This window comes from Bufo bufo, chromosome 5 (genome assembly GCF_905171765.1).
Source record: "Bufo bufo chromosome 5, aBufBuf1.1, whole genome shotgun sequence".
NCBI classification, from domain to species: domain Eukaryota; kingdom Metazoa; phylum Chordata; class Amphibia; order Anura; family Bufonidae; genus Bufo; species Bufo bufo.
The window spans coordinates 42,203,386-42,219,216 of NC_053393.1; the positions used below are offsets into that span (position 1 = coordinate 42,203,386).

General features: G+C 43.0%; 1 protein-coding gene across 1 annotated transcript in view; it reads left to right on the top strand.

Annotated features, from left to right (window-relative positions):
• LOC121002372 (transient receptor potential cation channel subfamily A member 1-like) overlaps window positions 1-15,831 on the top strand; it is a 253,721-nt gene that overhangs the window by 7,903 nt on the left and 229,987 nt on the right. The window lies entirely within an intron of this gene.

Sequence of the window (15,831 nt, forward strand, 5' to 3'; positions counted from 1 at the left end):
AGCGCCTGTACCTTCCTACCAGGTCGGAGACCGTGTATGGTTGTCCACCCGCAACCTCAACCTTCGAGTGTCCACTCCCAAGCTGGCGCCTCGCTTTGTTGGTCCCTTCCGAGTGCTTCGCAGGGTAAACCCGGTAGCCTATGCCCTTGCGCTTCCTCCTGGCATGCGGATCTCCAACGTGTTTCATGTCTCCCTGTTGAAGCCACTGGTGTGTAATCGTTTTACTTCCTCGGTTCCTCGGCCTCGTCCGGTCCAAGTGGGTAATCGTGAGGAGTATGAGGTGAGCAATATCCTGGACTCACGCCTGGTCCGCGGTCGGGTGCAGTTTTTGGTCCATTGGCGTGGTTATGGTCCAGAGGAGCGTTCCTGGGTTCCCTCCGCAGATGTCCATGCTCCTGCCTTGCTCCGAGCCTTCCACGCACGCTTCCCTCAGAAACCGTTCTTTACTTCGCGGAGGAGGGGCCCTTGAGGGGGAGGTACTGTCATGGTCTTACCTTCTTGCTGTTCTCCTTCGTTTGACATGTGCTGGCGGCCATCTTGGTTTCTGGGTTTCTTGTAGCCTCCCACCCTGCGGCTCCTCCTTCCCACTGGGAGGAGCTGGATGTCTAGCTCATATATATAGGAGGTCTGTGGCTTCAGTTCCTCGCTTGGTCCTCCTGTGTTCACATGCTTCTAGACTGCTGCTGCTTCTGGTTCCTGATCCTGGTTTCGTCCGACTACCCTGCTGGTTCCTGATCCTGGTTTCGTCCGACTACCCTGCTGGTTCCTGATCCTGGCTTCGTCTGACTACCCTGCTGGTTCCTGATCCTGGCTTCGTCTGACTACCCTTCTGGTTCCTGACCTCTGGCTTCGCAAAGACTCTGCTTCGGTTTCGCCTTCCGTTTGGACTTTTGCTTTACAGCTTTATTTTCAATAAAGCCTTCTTATTTTCACTTATCCCTTGTTGTACGTCTGGTTCATGGTTCCGTGACAAGTACTAAGGAATGAGCAGAGAATAGTCAGGAAAAGCCGAGGTCAAATACCAGGAGAGAAACAAAGTACAACAGGAGTCCGCAAAGAATCGTCAGGTGGAAGCGGGGTTAGGATACCAGGAGAGATGCGCAGTACAGGAGGAGCAGGCAGAGAATCGTCAGGGAACACAGGATCAGGTAAGTATGCAGGAACAAAACAATCACCAGATACCTAAAATTAACAAGAAACCTGTGGCCAGCAGGCTGCCTGTATTTATAGTGGGGAGTGAGGGTCATGTGACGTGGCCAGCATCACATGACCGACAGACCGACCAGTCGAGCACCGAGTGATCAGCTTGGCGCTCAAGGCAGACCTAGGAGCAGGGGGCCTCCCAGCTAGCAAAGCTGCCCTGGGAACAAGGTCAAACACAGATCCTCGCTCCCGAAGCTAAGCAGCAGGTCTGCGGCTGATGGGAGACCGAGTGCGCCTTCGGCACCCCGTTACTGCAACCCATTCTTTCATAATCACTTCTTGGAGTTTGTCAGAATTAGTGGGTTTTTGTTTGTCCACCCGCCTTTTGAGGATTGACCACAAGTTCTCAATGGGATTAAGATCAGGGGAGTTTTCAGGCCATGGACCCAAAATGTCAATGTTTTGGTCCCCGAGCCACTTAGTTATCACTTTTGCCTTATGGCACGGTGCTCCATCATGCTGGAAAATGCATTGTTCTTCACCAAACTGTTGGATTGTTGGAAGAAGTTGCTGTTGGAGGGTGTTTTAGTACCATTCTTTATTCATGGCTGTGTTTTTGGGCAAAATTGTGAGTGAGCCCACTCCCTTGGATGAGAAGCAACCCCACACATGAATGGTCTCAGGATGCTTTACTGTTGGCATGACACAGGACTGATGGTAGCGCTCACCTTTTCTTCTCCGGACAAGCCTTTTTCCAGATGCCCCAAACAATCGGAAAGAGGCTTCATCGGAGAATATGACTTTGCCCCAGTCCTCAGCAGTCCATTCACCATACTTTCTGCAGAAGATCAATCTGTCCCTGATGTTTTTTTTGGAGAGAAGTGGCTTCTTTGCTGCCCTTCTTGACACCAGGCCATCTTCCAAAAGTCTTGCTACCATTCCTGAGCAAGCTCTGCACTGGTGGCACTCCGATCCCGCAGCTGAATCCTCTTTAGGAGACGATCCTGGCGCTTGCTGGACTTTCTTGGACGCCCTGAAGCCTTCTTAACAAGAATTGAACCTCTTTCCTTGAAGTTCTTGATGATCCTATAAATTGTTGATTGAGGTGCAATCTTAGTAGCCACAATATCCTTGCCTGTGAAGCCATTTTTATGCAACGCAATGATAACTGCACACGTTTCTTTGCAGGTCACCATGGTTAACAATGGAAGAACAATGATTTCAAGCATCACCCTCCTTTTAACATGTCAAGTCTGCCATTTTAACCCAATCAGCCTGACATAATGATCTCCAGCCTTGTGCTCGTCAACATTCTCACCTGAGTTAACAAGACTATTACTGAAATGATCTCAGCAGGTCCTTTTAATGACAGTAATGAAATGCAGTGGAAAGTTTTTTTTGGGATTAAGTTAATTTTCATGGCAAAGAAGGACTATGCAATTCATCTGATCACTCTTCATAACATTCTGGAGTATATGCAAATTGCTATTATAAAAACTTAAGCAGCAACTTTTCCAATATTTATGTAATTCTCAAAACTTTTGGCCACGACTGTATATATATATATATATATATATATATATATTTATTTTTTGGTACCTTGGAACCGAACCAGAGTTCGGGAAATGTTTTTTTATAGTAGAAATTAATTTATGAAGTTATTATGCGAAGTCTTGCGAGACTAACTTCGGCTAATAGGAGCCAACACATTCTAATACTGTAAGGAGCACTCGCTCCATACAGTATTGAAGCGAAGTTTTATGCAAATTGACTTCGGATGTTTCATCCGAAGTCGATTCGCTCATCCCTAAGGATAACCCTTTAATAAAAAAATAAAAAAAAAATTTAAAAAGTTATTTTACCCTCTTAACTTCAGTGGTGGTGAAATGGACTTGTTAACGTTAAAGGGGTTGGCCATTTTCTGGCTACTTGTGACCAATGTGTATATACGATGACTATATGTAGCCCCTGTTGATATTCTGTGCCGCTTTCTATATTTCATAAGACGTGTCCCTTTGATGGGCAAATCTTCTGTGCTGTCCTAAAGGAGGTCCTATCCATAAGATGGCCGCAGAGATGGAGGGTTTTGTGACCAGACACATCACTGAGTCTACTCCATTCAAACACACTGCACCTGCACACCCCCAGCAGTGCAAGTGCAGGTGCAGTGAGTTTGAATGGCGGAGACATCACACGGCGGTGATTTGCCTGGTCACATGATCCTCTATCAGCAGCAATTTTATGGATGGGACCTTTGTGTGCACTGCACAAAAGACTTGGCAAACAAGGGTGCCTACCTTATGAAATATAGAAAATGACACAGAGTTTCAACAAAGGTTATGTTAGTAAATGCCATATAGTCATCCTACAAACAAATTGGTAAACAGTAACCAAAAAATGGCCTTTAATGAGAAGACCGATGCAAAAACTGATGTGACTGGCAGCTTTTATCCTCAGCCACATTCGTTTTTAGTATGAACGACCATAACAGCACATCAGAGAAGAACTCAAAACCAATAGTCCTTCAGGTGGAAATGGTATAATAGTTGTTAATGACGCCACGATCTATAAAATTGGAATGTACTGTGTTTGCATTTAGCATTGGAAGTAAATTGCAACTGGAAGTAAAACAAAAACAAATAAACACAAAAGAAGAAAAACATGTTTAGCGAAGGTCCCGTCCGGTGTTGTTTTGGTTACTCCCGTGACTGCATCTCATAAAAAAAAGTTGAAATCTCTTTATGCCGTGAACTCCCTTTGTATTCATTGGAGTAACATCTATGAGGATTCCTAAGATAATATGCAGGATTTACTACTAGCCGATCAGTCTCAGACTTGTCCTGCTCAAACTGATGCCTCCTTCGTCTGAAGACACAAGTCCGTAAGTCAAAGCAATTACTTTACATTTTATACCTTTTACATCCTCCTTCAGGAGATAGAACCATAGTATAGTGAGGCTTCCATTAGATATGGCTGCAATGGAGTCTGGCTGTGTTCAGCTTGTGTGATACTCGGGTTCTCCGTGTCTGTTACAAAATTAAAGGGACATTCTGGTTGTATCAAGTTATCCCCTATCCACAAGATAGAGTATAACTATTAGATCGGTGGGAATCCTGCCGCTGTGGATAGAGGATAACCTGACACAACCGGAAACCTCTATAAATCAACCTAATAAATCAACATAAACACTTATGTAATATAGAAAATCCTTGATCCAGTCTAATTGCTACATGGGGTCAGGAAGAATTTTTTTCCCCTTTAGGGCAGACTGGCTTTTGTCTGAGACTGATATCACATATAATATTTTGCAGTTTTAATGACATTTACAGGGTCGATTTTCACAGTTTTTTTTTATTGATAACTTTTTAGTAATGGCCAAATGTTAAATGAAAGGGTTATTGCGTTTGTGTAATGTTATCTCTTATTCACAGAATTGGGAATAACTATTAGATCCCCTCACCGATAGTTATTTCCTATACTGGGGATAGGGGGATAACTTTACCCAACTGCAATAGCCCATGGCCGGTTGGGCATGTGCCCTGCCTTTTCTAGTGGTTAGACAGCCTTCCAATCAGAGTCCCCACAACTAAGGCTATTTTCACACTATTGTTTTGGCTTTGCGTTTCTGAGATCCGTTCAGGGCTCTCACAAGCGGTCCAAAATGGATCTGTTTTGCCCTAATTCATTCTGAATGGAAAAGGATCCCCTCAGAATGCGTCAGTATGCCTCCGTTCAGTCACCATTCCGCTCTGGAGGCGGACACCAAAACACTGCATGCAGCGTTTTTCTGTCCGCGATGTGGTGCGGAGCAAGACGGATCCGTCCTGGCACACAATGTAAGTCAATGGGAATGGATCCGTTTTCTCTGACACAATAGAAAACTTATCCGTCCCTCATTGACTTTCAATGGTGTTCAAGACGGCTATAGAAGACATAATACAACCGGATCCGTTCTTGACGGATGCATGCGGTTGTATTATTGTAACGTAAGCGTTTTTGCAGATCCATGACGGATCCACAAAAAACGCTAATGTGAAAGTAGCCTAAATTGCGATGCTCATATACTGTTTTATTGCAGTCTATGGTAAAGGCAATTAGAAGATGGCATGTTTAAGTCTCCTAAGGGGAGAAAAAATATATAAAAATATAAAAAATTCACATATAAAAATAAATAAACAGTAAAATATAAACATAATGGGTATTAACATGTCCAAAAATGACCAAACTATTAAATTACAAAAATATTTTTCCTTTGTGGTGAAAGCTATAGTGAAACAAAAAAATTGGTCACCTTGTCCCGCTCAAATAATTGATGTAAAAAGTTATCAAAAATTTGTGTTATACCCCAATATGGTACCAATAAAAGCTACAGCCCCCCAAAAAACAAGCCCTCACACAGCTCTGATGAGGGAGTTATGGGTTTCAGAATATAGCAATTGTGGGGACTCGCTCTGGTATAGACAGGATTAGCGGACGCCGTATAGAGGCAACGACAAGTTCTTTGGATCAAACTGTTCAGTGTTTTATTCACACTTTAGGCAAGTGACAAAACAAGCAGTCATATTCAAACAAAAAGTCACCTTGCGGTGTTGGTGGTAATTCACACCATGCGGCAATTCTGCCTCAAAGAGTCCGTGCTGATAGCAGCACCAACCTGTTTTCATGCCAAACAGGTATCAAGCCTTCATCTAGACACAAGGCTCCCAGATCCCAACACAGAGACATGGCTTCTGAGCCCAGCTGCCTATTTAAGGACAGCCAGGTGCTTCCAAAACCCGGACTGGCCTTTAAAATCCTATCCGGTATTTGAACTCACCTGGCTGTAAATCAGCCCAGCAGCACATGCTGGGAGGAAAATACCTGTTTTCCCAGACCAAACCTCTCACTGTGTCACAGAATGCAAAGAAAACATTTATTTTTTCAAAGGTTTTTATTTTTTTAATGTAGAAGAACAATAAAAAACTACATAAGTTTGGTATCATTGCAATCATACTTACCCACAGAATAAGGTTTTCATGTGATTTTTAGCACACAATCAAAACTGTAAGAACAAAACCCCAAAAACATTTCAGAATTGTGCGTTCTTCTTTTTTCAATTTCACTACACTTAAGAATTTGTTACTGTTTTCCATTACAAGATATAGTATATTAAAGGGCATCTGTCAGCAGATTTGTACCTATGACACTGGCTGATCTGTTACATGTGCGCTTGGCAGCTGAAGGCACCTGTTTTGGTCCCATGTTCACGTGTCCGCATTGCTGAGAAAAATTATGTTTTAATGTAATAAATGAGCTTCTAGGAGCAACGTGGGCGTTGCCGTTACGCCTAGAGGCTCCGCTCTCTCGGCAGCTGTTGCACCCTCTGCACTTTCATTGATTTTAGGAAAAGTGAGGGCCAAGCAATCTTTTTTTTAAAGTGACTACCCATTGTACTACCTTTTTTCTATAGGTCAGTATGATTACAGGTACAGTTGAGCGACCTGCCTTTTGGCAGGCTGAGATTGGGTTCGGGGTTTAAGTGAATTACGTAATTCCGTTCTCTCTGAATCCATCACGTAATTCAATGTTGGCATGCCGCATAATACAAGTGTATGGCCAGCTTCGAGAGTTCCGTTCTGCTGTCCATACACTTGTATTATGATGGAATGCCTCTAAAGGCAATCCGTTTTTGCATGCCGGCATTGAATTACGTTACGGATTCTGTGAGAACGGAATCCATTACATAATTTACTTAAACCCCAAACCCCTTTTGGCAGGTTCGCTCAACTCTAATTACAGGCATATCAGATTGATATTGTTTTTTCTGTTTTTCCGATTTTGCGCAATAAACAATATTTTTTGTTTATCTGCCACCATTTTCTAAGGCCCATACCTTTTATTTATTTCTTTGCCACGAAGCTGTGTGAGTGCTTGTTTTTTTGTGGGACAAGCTCTGGTTTTCTTTAGTACCATTTTTTTGAGAGACAGGATGAACAAAACACCAGCAATTCTGAAATAATTTTTATTATTATTATTATTATTATTATTATTTATGGCATCCACCATATATTAGAATTGCCATGTTATCTGTATTCTCCTGGCCAATTACGATTATAGCGATACCAAATTTTTACTGTTTTGGTATGGTATAATAGTTTTTCACGATAAAATCACTTTCGTTTTTTGTGTGGCCGTATAATTTTTTTATGTTTCCATTAATTGAGTGACTCTATTCACTTTACTAGGCTTCAGTTCAGTGTTTGTTTGCAGATTAGGTACCACAGCCAAGATTTCTGTGTAGCCTAGATATGTCTCCAGTCAGCTTCTATTTTTGTGAGAAGCCTCATGCACACAACCGTATCCGTTTTATGGTCTGCAAACCGCAGATCCACAAAATACGAATGTGGACCATGTGCATGCCGCATTTTTTTGCAGATCCATTGACTTGGGTCCGAGGTCTGCATTTTGCGGACAAGTATAGGACATGTTTTAGATGTTGCAGAACGGACACACGAATGCAGAAAGCACATGGATGACTTCCATGTGCCTTTCGCATCCGTGTGTCCATACCGCACAATATATAATATATTCCATACTTGTCCACATAGTGTGGACCACGGACACATTGAAGTCAATGGGTCCAAAACAAAATGCACCATGCACACAGATAGTGTCACGGTCACGAACACGCACACACAGGGGGAAGGATAGTGACCACTGCGCTCCACCCTCACCCCTGGCCCTGCCTACTTGCCTCGCAAGTCCTGATGACAGGGGACAACTGGACGGCAGTCCCTAGCTTATAATACGTGCTGGGAGGACAGACAAGACAAACAATGGATAGTGAACGGACCAAGTCAATACTAAGAGAGCGACGAAGTACAAATGGAGAAAGCAGCGAATAGTCAGGAGAAGCCGGGGTCAAATACCAGGAGAGTAAATAAGTACCACAGGAATGAACAAGAACAGGCCAGGTCACAAGACGAAGGTCAAGCCAAGAGGTCACGTCAGGGACTTAGGAGCAAGCAGTAGCGGGTCAAAAACAGGCACGGGTCAAAATCCAAATAGCCCAGGGTACACAGTAACAAATAGCCTTGGACAATTAATCACAGGCAACCTGTGGCTAGCAGGTTGCCTGTTTATATAGTGAAGAGCAGAGGTCATGTGACGTCCAGCGCCACATGACCTCCCCCCTGTGTGTAGCCGAGTGCCCAGCTCGTTGCTCAGCCCCCTTGAGCGTAATTATGGGAACGGGGGCCCCCGGCTGCACATAGGGTTGGACGATATCAAAAATATTCCCTTGATAACGATATTAAGAAATTTATCGCGATAACAATATATATCGCGATAAATGCCCATTTAGAAGAAAAAAAAAACACTTGGGGCCACAAGGAGACATTATACTGTATGGGGGCAGCCACAAAGAGACGTTACACTGTATGGGGCAGCCACAAGGAGACGTTACACTGTATGGGGGCAGCCACAAGGAGACGTTACACTGTATGGGGGCAGCCACAAGGAGACGTTACACTGTATGGGGGCAGCCACAAGGAGACGTTATACTGTATGGGGCAGCCACAAGGAGACGTTATAGTATGGGGCAGCCACAAGGAGACGTTACACTGTATGGGGGCAGCCACAAGGAGACGTTATACTGTATGGGGCAGCCACAAGGAGACGTTACACTGTATGGGGCAGCCACAAGGGGATGTTACACTGTATGGGGCAGCCACAAGGGGACGTTACCCTGTATGGGGCAGCCACAAGGAGACGTTACACTGTATGGGGGCAGCCACAAGGAGACGTTACACTGTATGGGGGCAGCCAGCAAGAGACATTATACTGTATGGGGGCAGCCACAAGGAGACGTTATACTGTATGGGGGCAGCCAGCAAGAGACATTATACTGTATGGGGGCAGCCAGCAAGGAGACGTTACACTGTATGGGGGCAGCCAGCAAGAGACATTATACTGTATGGGGGCAGCCACAAGGAGACGTTACACTGTATAGGGGCAGCCACAAGGAGACGTTATACTGTATGGGGGCAGCCACAAGGAGACGTTATGCTGTATGGGGCAGCCACAAGGAGACGTTACACTGTATTGGGGCAGCCACAAGGAGACGTTATACTGTATGGGGGCAGCCACAAGGAGACGTTATACTGTATGGGGGCAGCCAGCAGGAGACATTATACTGTATGGGTGGCCACAAGGAGACGTTATACTGTATGGGGGCCACAAGGAGACATTATACTTTATGGGGATAATGGGGGTCACAAGGAGACATTGGCTTGGGGCAGTGGCCAGGCAGCCACAACTTGGAGACATTAATTGTCACACTGTATGGCAGTGTTCGCCGGGGCAGCAGCCACAAGGAGACATTACAGTATCAGGGGCAGCAGCCACAAGGAGACATTACAGTATGGGGGCAGCAGCCACAAAAGGAGACATTACAGTGGGGGCAGCAGCCACAAGGTGCTGCCCCCCCCCCCCTATGTCTTATGGCCACCTATGTGACCTGCCTGCCACCACTATACAGTAATTCCTTCTTGTTGGTCATGTCATGGGGGAGGGAGGGACTCATGATGGTTCATTCCCTGCCTGCCTGCTATTTCAATGTGCAGTGTGGAGCATGCAGCTAGTTGCAGGCAGGCAGGCGTGAAGGACTGAGTAGGCCAAGGTCGGACAGAAGACATATAATTGGGGTAATCTGATAGACAGAGACATTACACCTCTAATAGCTGCCCGTCCGGCAGCTGTGATATATAGGGTCTCTCTCCGCAGGCGTGAATTCTGTGGGGGTTCTGACTGCCTTTCCCGCCACTCTCTCCTGTACTGTGCTGCTCAGCCTGGGCGTCATCTGATTCCGACGTTAGACGTCGGTGGGCGGAGACTGCACCATGGGAGCAAGCGAGGAGGAGCCTGGTCGGCCGCTGCGGGAAGCAGTTGGTATGTAATGATGCAGGGGAGGGCGGCCGCAGACGCAGTTTTTGAAGCGGTCAGCGCACATGACCGCTTCGATGACGTCACAAAATACCAAGGTAATTAGGAAACGGCGATATCGCTCGGCGCTACAGAAGGACACGGCGAGCGTATCTGCCTCTGTGTCATCCCAGGGTGCCAGCGGCGCAGGAGAGGAGAAGCACGCCGCCGGCGCCCTATGACAGATAGCATTCGTATTTTTAAGATATTCGGACCTTAAAACAGACCCGATAATGTGCATGAGGCCTAAGAAAGCTTTGTCCTGCAAAAAAATAAAATCCCTATGGGTTGAAATATGTCTAATCATTAAAGTGTTGTGGTGCCTTCAACTAGGCATTGTGTAATATGCTGAAAGGTATTTTTATAGATACAGCGCCACTCTTGTGCATAGGTTGTATCTGTACTGCTGTTATGCTCTGTTTACGTAACCACTTCACATCCGGGCCATTTGCCCCCTTCCTGACCAGGCCTAATTTTGCAAATCTGACATGTGTCACTTTATGTGGTAATAACTTTGGAACGCTTTTACTTATCCAAGCCATTCAGAGATTGTTTTCTCGTGACACATTGTACTTCATGTTAATGGTAAATTTTAGTCAATATGTTTTACCTTTTATTTATAAAAAAAAATCCAAAAGTTTATGAAAATTTAAAAAAAATTCACTGTTTTCTAGATTTGAATCTCTCTGCTTTTAAAACCGAAAGTGATGCCTCATAAAATATTTATTAGTTAACATTCCCCATATGTCTACTTTATGTTGGCATCATTTTGTAAATGTAATTTTATTTTTCGAAGATGTTAGAAGGCTTAGAATTTAAGAAGCAATTCTTAAAATTTTTAAGAAAATTTCCAAAACCCACTTTTTAAGGACCAGTTCAGGGGTTTACACAGTGGAAATCCCCCATAAATGACCCCATTGTATAAACTACACCCTTAAGTTACTGATTTTAAAAACTTTAGGTGTTCAACAAGAATTAAAGAAAAATGGAGATTACATTTCTAAATTTCACTTTTTTGGCAGAATTTCCATTTTAATCCATTTTTTTTCTTTAACACATCGAGGGTTAACAGCCAAACAAAACGTAATATTTATTACCCTGATTCTGTGGTTTACAGAAACACCCCACATGTGGTCATAAACTGATGTAAGGGCACATGGCAGGGCGCAGAAGAAAAGGCGCGCCATATGGTTTGTGGAAGGCAGATTTTGCTGAACTGTTTTTTTGATACCATGTCCCATTTGAAGCCCCCCTGATGCATCCTTACAGTAGAAACTCCCAAAAATTGACCCCATTTTGGAAACTAGGGGATAAGGTGCCAGTTTTATTGGTACTATTTTGGGGTACATATGATTTTTAATTGCTCTATATTACGTTTTTTTGTGAGGCAAGGTAACCAAAAAATAATGGCTGTTGTGGCACTGTTTTTATTTTTATTTATTACAGAATTCATCTGACAGGGTAGATCATGTGTTTTTTTTATAGAGCAGGTTGTTACGGAAGCGATGATATCAAATACGTCTACTTTCTTTGTTTGTTTCAGTTTTACATAATAAAGCATTTTTGAAAAAACATTTATGTTTTTGTGTTTCCATTTTCTGAATGCCATATTTTTTTTATTTTTCTGCCAATCGTCCCCCATAACAGCGTGCCATCCACAGATATCCCCATAACGGTGTGCCATCCACAGATATCCCCCATAGCAGTGTGCCATCCACAGATATCCACCATAGCATTGTGTCATCCACAGATATCCCCCATAACAGTGTGCCATCCACAGATATCCCCCATATCAGTGTGCCATACACAGATATCCCCCATAACTGTGTGCCATCCACATCCCTGGGGTGCCCTGCTGGTGCTGACAGTGGGCCCCTCATCTCTGAATAGACGTTTTAGAACGTCCATTTAGAGATAAACAACCGACCATAGGACGTTTATATCCTATGAGCGGTCAGGAAGCGGTTAAAGGGGTTGACCCATCTTATCTTTTATAGCATGTCACTATGCCATGCCATAAATGTCAGATAGGTGCAGGTCCCACCTTTGTGACCCGCTCCTATCTCCAGAAGTGGCTTATGTACCGCGCCCTCTCCTTTCACTGCTACAGGACTGTCGGAAATAGCTGAGCCAGTGCTTGCCTATTTTTCTAACTCCCATAGCGGTGAATGAAGTATAGCCACGCATGTGAGACTGCTGTCCCTTCAGGTGCCCCATTCTGGAGATAGGAGCGGGTCCCAGAGGCGGGACCTGCACCTATCTGACTCTGACATTTATGGTATACCCTATCGATATGCCATAAATACTGAGGTGGCCTATTAACTCCTTTAATTGGACGCTGAGCTGCAATGCCAGGCATGGTCTATGCTGCTGTTTCTGGACAAAAAGAGGTCCCCATTTCTAAGCTTGCAAACCCCTTTCTTGTCATGAGCTTTAACATTCATGGAAAGAGAACATATTTACAAAGTACTCACAGTCATTATTTGCCGCCTACAGACAATAGGAGAGCGGACAGAGGGAATAGAGAAACACAGGATTGCAAAGTCAGACTACTGTACCTACAGGGATAGTTTATAGCCTGTACCCAGTAAAGGAAATGCGTCACCTATCATTTTTCTGCCAGTTAAAGCCAGATAGCGACATAGATCCTTATTTCTAGTCTGTTTGTATTTTCTGATTGCAGATTTTTTTTTTTTGTTTAATCACCTTGATTATGGGGGCGGCCATTTTGCTTGAGCGGTTGTTAATAGCATTTAGATATGCTTTACAGCAGCCACCACGGGCCCATCGGGCCATAGACACAATAGTTTGGAGGGGATTTACTGATTTCTATGGGGGGAGAGTTTTCTGGGCATGCTCTGTGATATCAGCTGTTGTGAATGGTGGATCCTGTGTTATCTACATGCAGAATATATACCGAGAGTTTTTTTTTAAAAATGTGTCATTGTAATCCTGCCTATGATGATAATGATGAAAAGTGATCAGTAAAACCACAAAGTGACTCCCATTATTAGGATTGGTCGCCAGTGCAGGATTTTTTTTAAATACAGATAGATAAATATGGGAGGTTTGTGCTCCCTCTCCTTAGCCATCGGGTCACCGCGCTGTGGTGGCAGGGACGCGATAATTGCAATAGCAGCCCCAAGCCATTTCAAGGTCTTGGGTCCTAGTGTAATATCAAGCGATCAAAAAGTCATATGCAACCCAAAATAGTGCCAATCAAACCGTCATCTCATCCCGCAAAAAATGAGACCCTACCTAAGATAATCGCCCAAGAACTGAAAAAAACTATGGCTCTCAGAATATGGAGACACTAAAACATGATTTTTTTTTGTTTCAAAAATTATAATATTGTGTAAAACTTACATAAATAAAAGAAAAGTATACATATTAGGTATCGCCGCGTCCGTATCGACCGGCTCTATAAAAATATCACATTACCTAACCCCTCAGATGAACACCGTAAAAAATTTAAAATAGAAACTGTGCTAAATAAACCATTTTTTGTCACCTTACATCACAAAAAGTGTAATAGCAAGCGATCAAAAAGTCACACGCACCCCAAAATAGTGCCAATAAAACCGTCATCTCATCCCGCAAAAATCATACCCTACCCAAGGTAATCGCCCAAAAATTGAAAAAATTATGTCTCTCAGACTATGGAAACACTAAAACATGATTTTTTTTTGCTTCAAAAATTAAATCATTGTAAAAAAAAGTATACATATTAGGTATCGCCGCATCCGTGAGAACCTGGTCTATAAAAATATCACATGATCTAACCTGTCAAATGAATGTTGTAAATAACAAAAAATAAAAACGGTGCCAAAACAGCTATTTCTTGTTATCTTGCCTCAAAAAAAGTGTAATATAGAGCAACCAAAAATCATATGTACCCTAAACTAGTACAAACAATACTGCCACCCTATCCCGTAGTTTCTAAAATGGGGCCACTCTAGGGGTGCATCAGGGGGGCTTCAAATGGGACATGGTGTAAAAAAAAACTGTCCAGCAAAATCTGCCTTCCAAAAACCGTATGGCATTCCTTTCCTTCTGCGCCTTTCCGTGTGCCCGTACAGCTGTTTACGACCACATATGGGGTGTTTCTGTAAACTACAGAATCAGGGCCATAAATATTGAGCTTTGTTTGGCTGTTAACCCTTGCTTTGTTACTGGGAAAAATGGATTAAAATGGAAAATTTGCCAAATAATTAAAATTCTGAAATTTCATCTCCATTTGCCAATAACTCTTGTGGAACACCTAAAGGGTTAACGACGTTTGTAAAATCTGTTTTGAATACCTTGAGGGGTGTAGTTTCTTAGATGGGGTCACTTTTATAGAGTTTCTACTCTAGGGTTGCATCAGGGGGGCTTCAAATGGGACATGGTGTCAAAAAAACCAGTCCAGCAAAACCTGCATTCCTTTCCTTCTGCGCCCTGCCGTGTGCCCGTACAGCGGTTTATGACCACATATGGGGTGTTTATGTAAACTACAGAATCAGGGCCATAAATATTGAGTTTTGTTTGGCTGTTAACCCTTGCTTTGTAACCGGAAAAAAATTATTAAAATGGAAAAATCTGCCAAAAAAGTGAAATTTTGAAATTGTATCTCTATTTTCCATTAATTCTTGTGGAACACCTAAAGGGTTAACAACGTTTGTAAAATCAGTTTTGAATACCTTGAGGGGTGTAGTTTCTTAGATGGGGTCACTTTTATTGAGTTTGTACTCTAGGGGTGCATCAGGGGGGCTTCAAATGGGACATGGTGTAAAAAAAAACAGTCCAGCAAAACCTGCCTTCCAAATACCGTATGGCATTCCTTTCCTTCTGTGCCCTGCCGTGTGCCCGTACCGCGGTTTACGACCACATATGGGGTGTTTCTGTAAACTACAGAATCAGGGCCATAAATATTGAGTTTGGTTTGGCTGTTAACCCTTGCTTTGTAACTGGAAAAAAATTATTAAAATGGAAATCTGCCAAAAATGTGAAATTTTGAAATTGTATCTCTATTTTCCATTAATTCTTGTGGAACACCTAAAGGGTTAACAAAGTTTGTAAAATCAGTTTTGAATACCTTGAGGGGTGTAGTTTATAAAATGTGGTCATTTTTGGGTGGTTTCTATTATGTAAGCCTCGCAAAGTGACTTCAGACCTGAACTGGTCCCTAAAAATTGGGTTTTGGAAAATTTCCGAAAAATTTCAAGATTTGCTTCTAAACTTCTAAGCCTTGTAACATCCCCAAAAAATAAAATATCATTCCCAAAATGATCCAAACATGAAGTAGACATATGGGGAATGTAAAGTAATAACTATTTTTGGAGGTATTACTATGTCTTATAGAAGTAGAGAAATTGAAATTTTTGGTAAATTTGGTATTTTTTTTATAAATAAAAATTATTTTGTTTTACTTCATTTTACCAGTGTCATGAAGTACAATATGTGACGAAAAAACAGTCTCAGAATGGCTTGGATAAGTCAAAGCGTTTTAAAGTTATCAGCACTTAAAGTGACACTGGTCAGATTTGCAAAAAATGGCCAAGTCCTTAAGGGGTTAAGGGGTTAATCCGACTTGTGAGAGCAAGACAGATTAGATTACATTTCCCTTTGAAATCTATGGAGAGGGAAGGGGGAGGAGCAGTAAGCAGAGAGTCATAGACAGTTAATATTAAAGGGGTTGTCTCACATCAGCCAATAGTGTTTATCACGTAGAGAAAGTTAATACAAGGC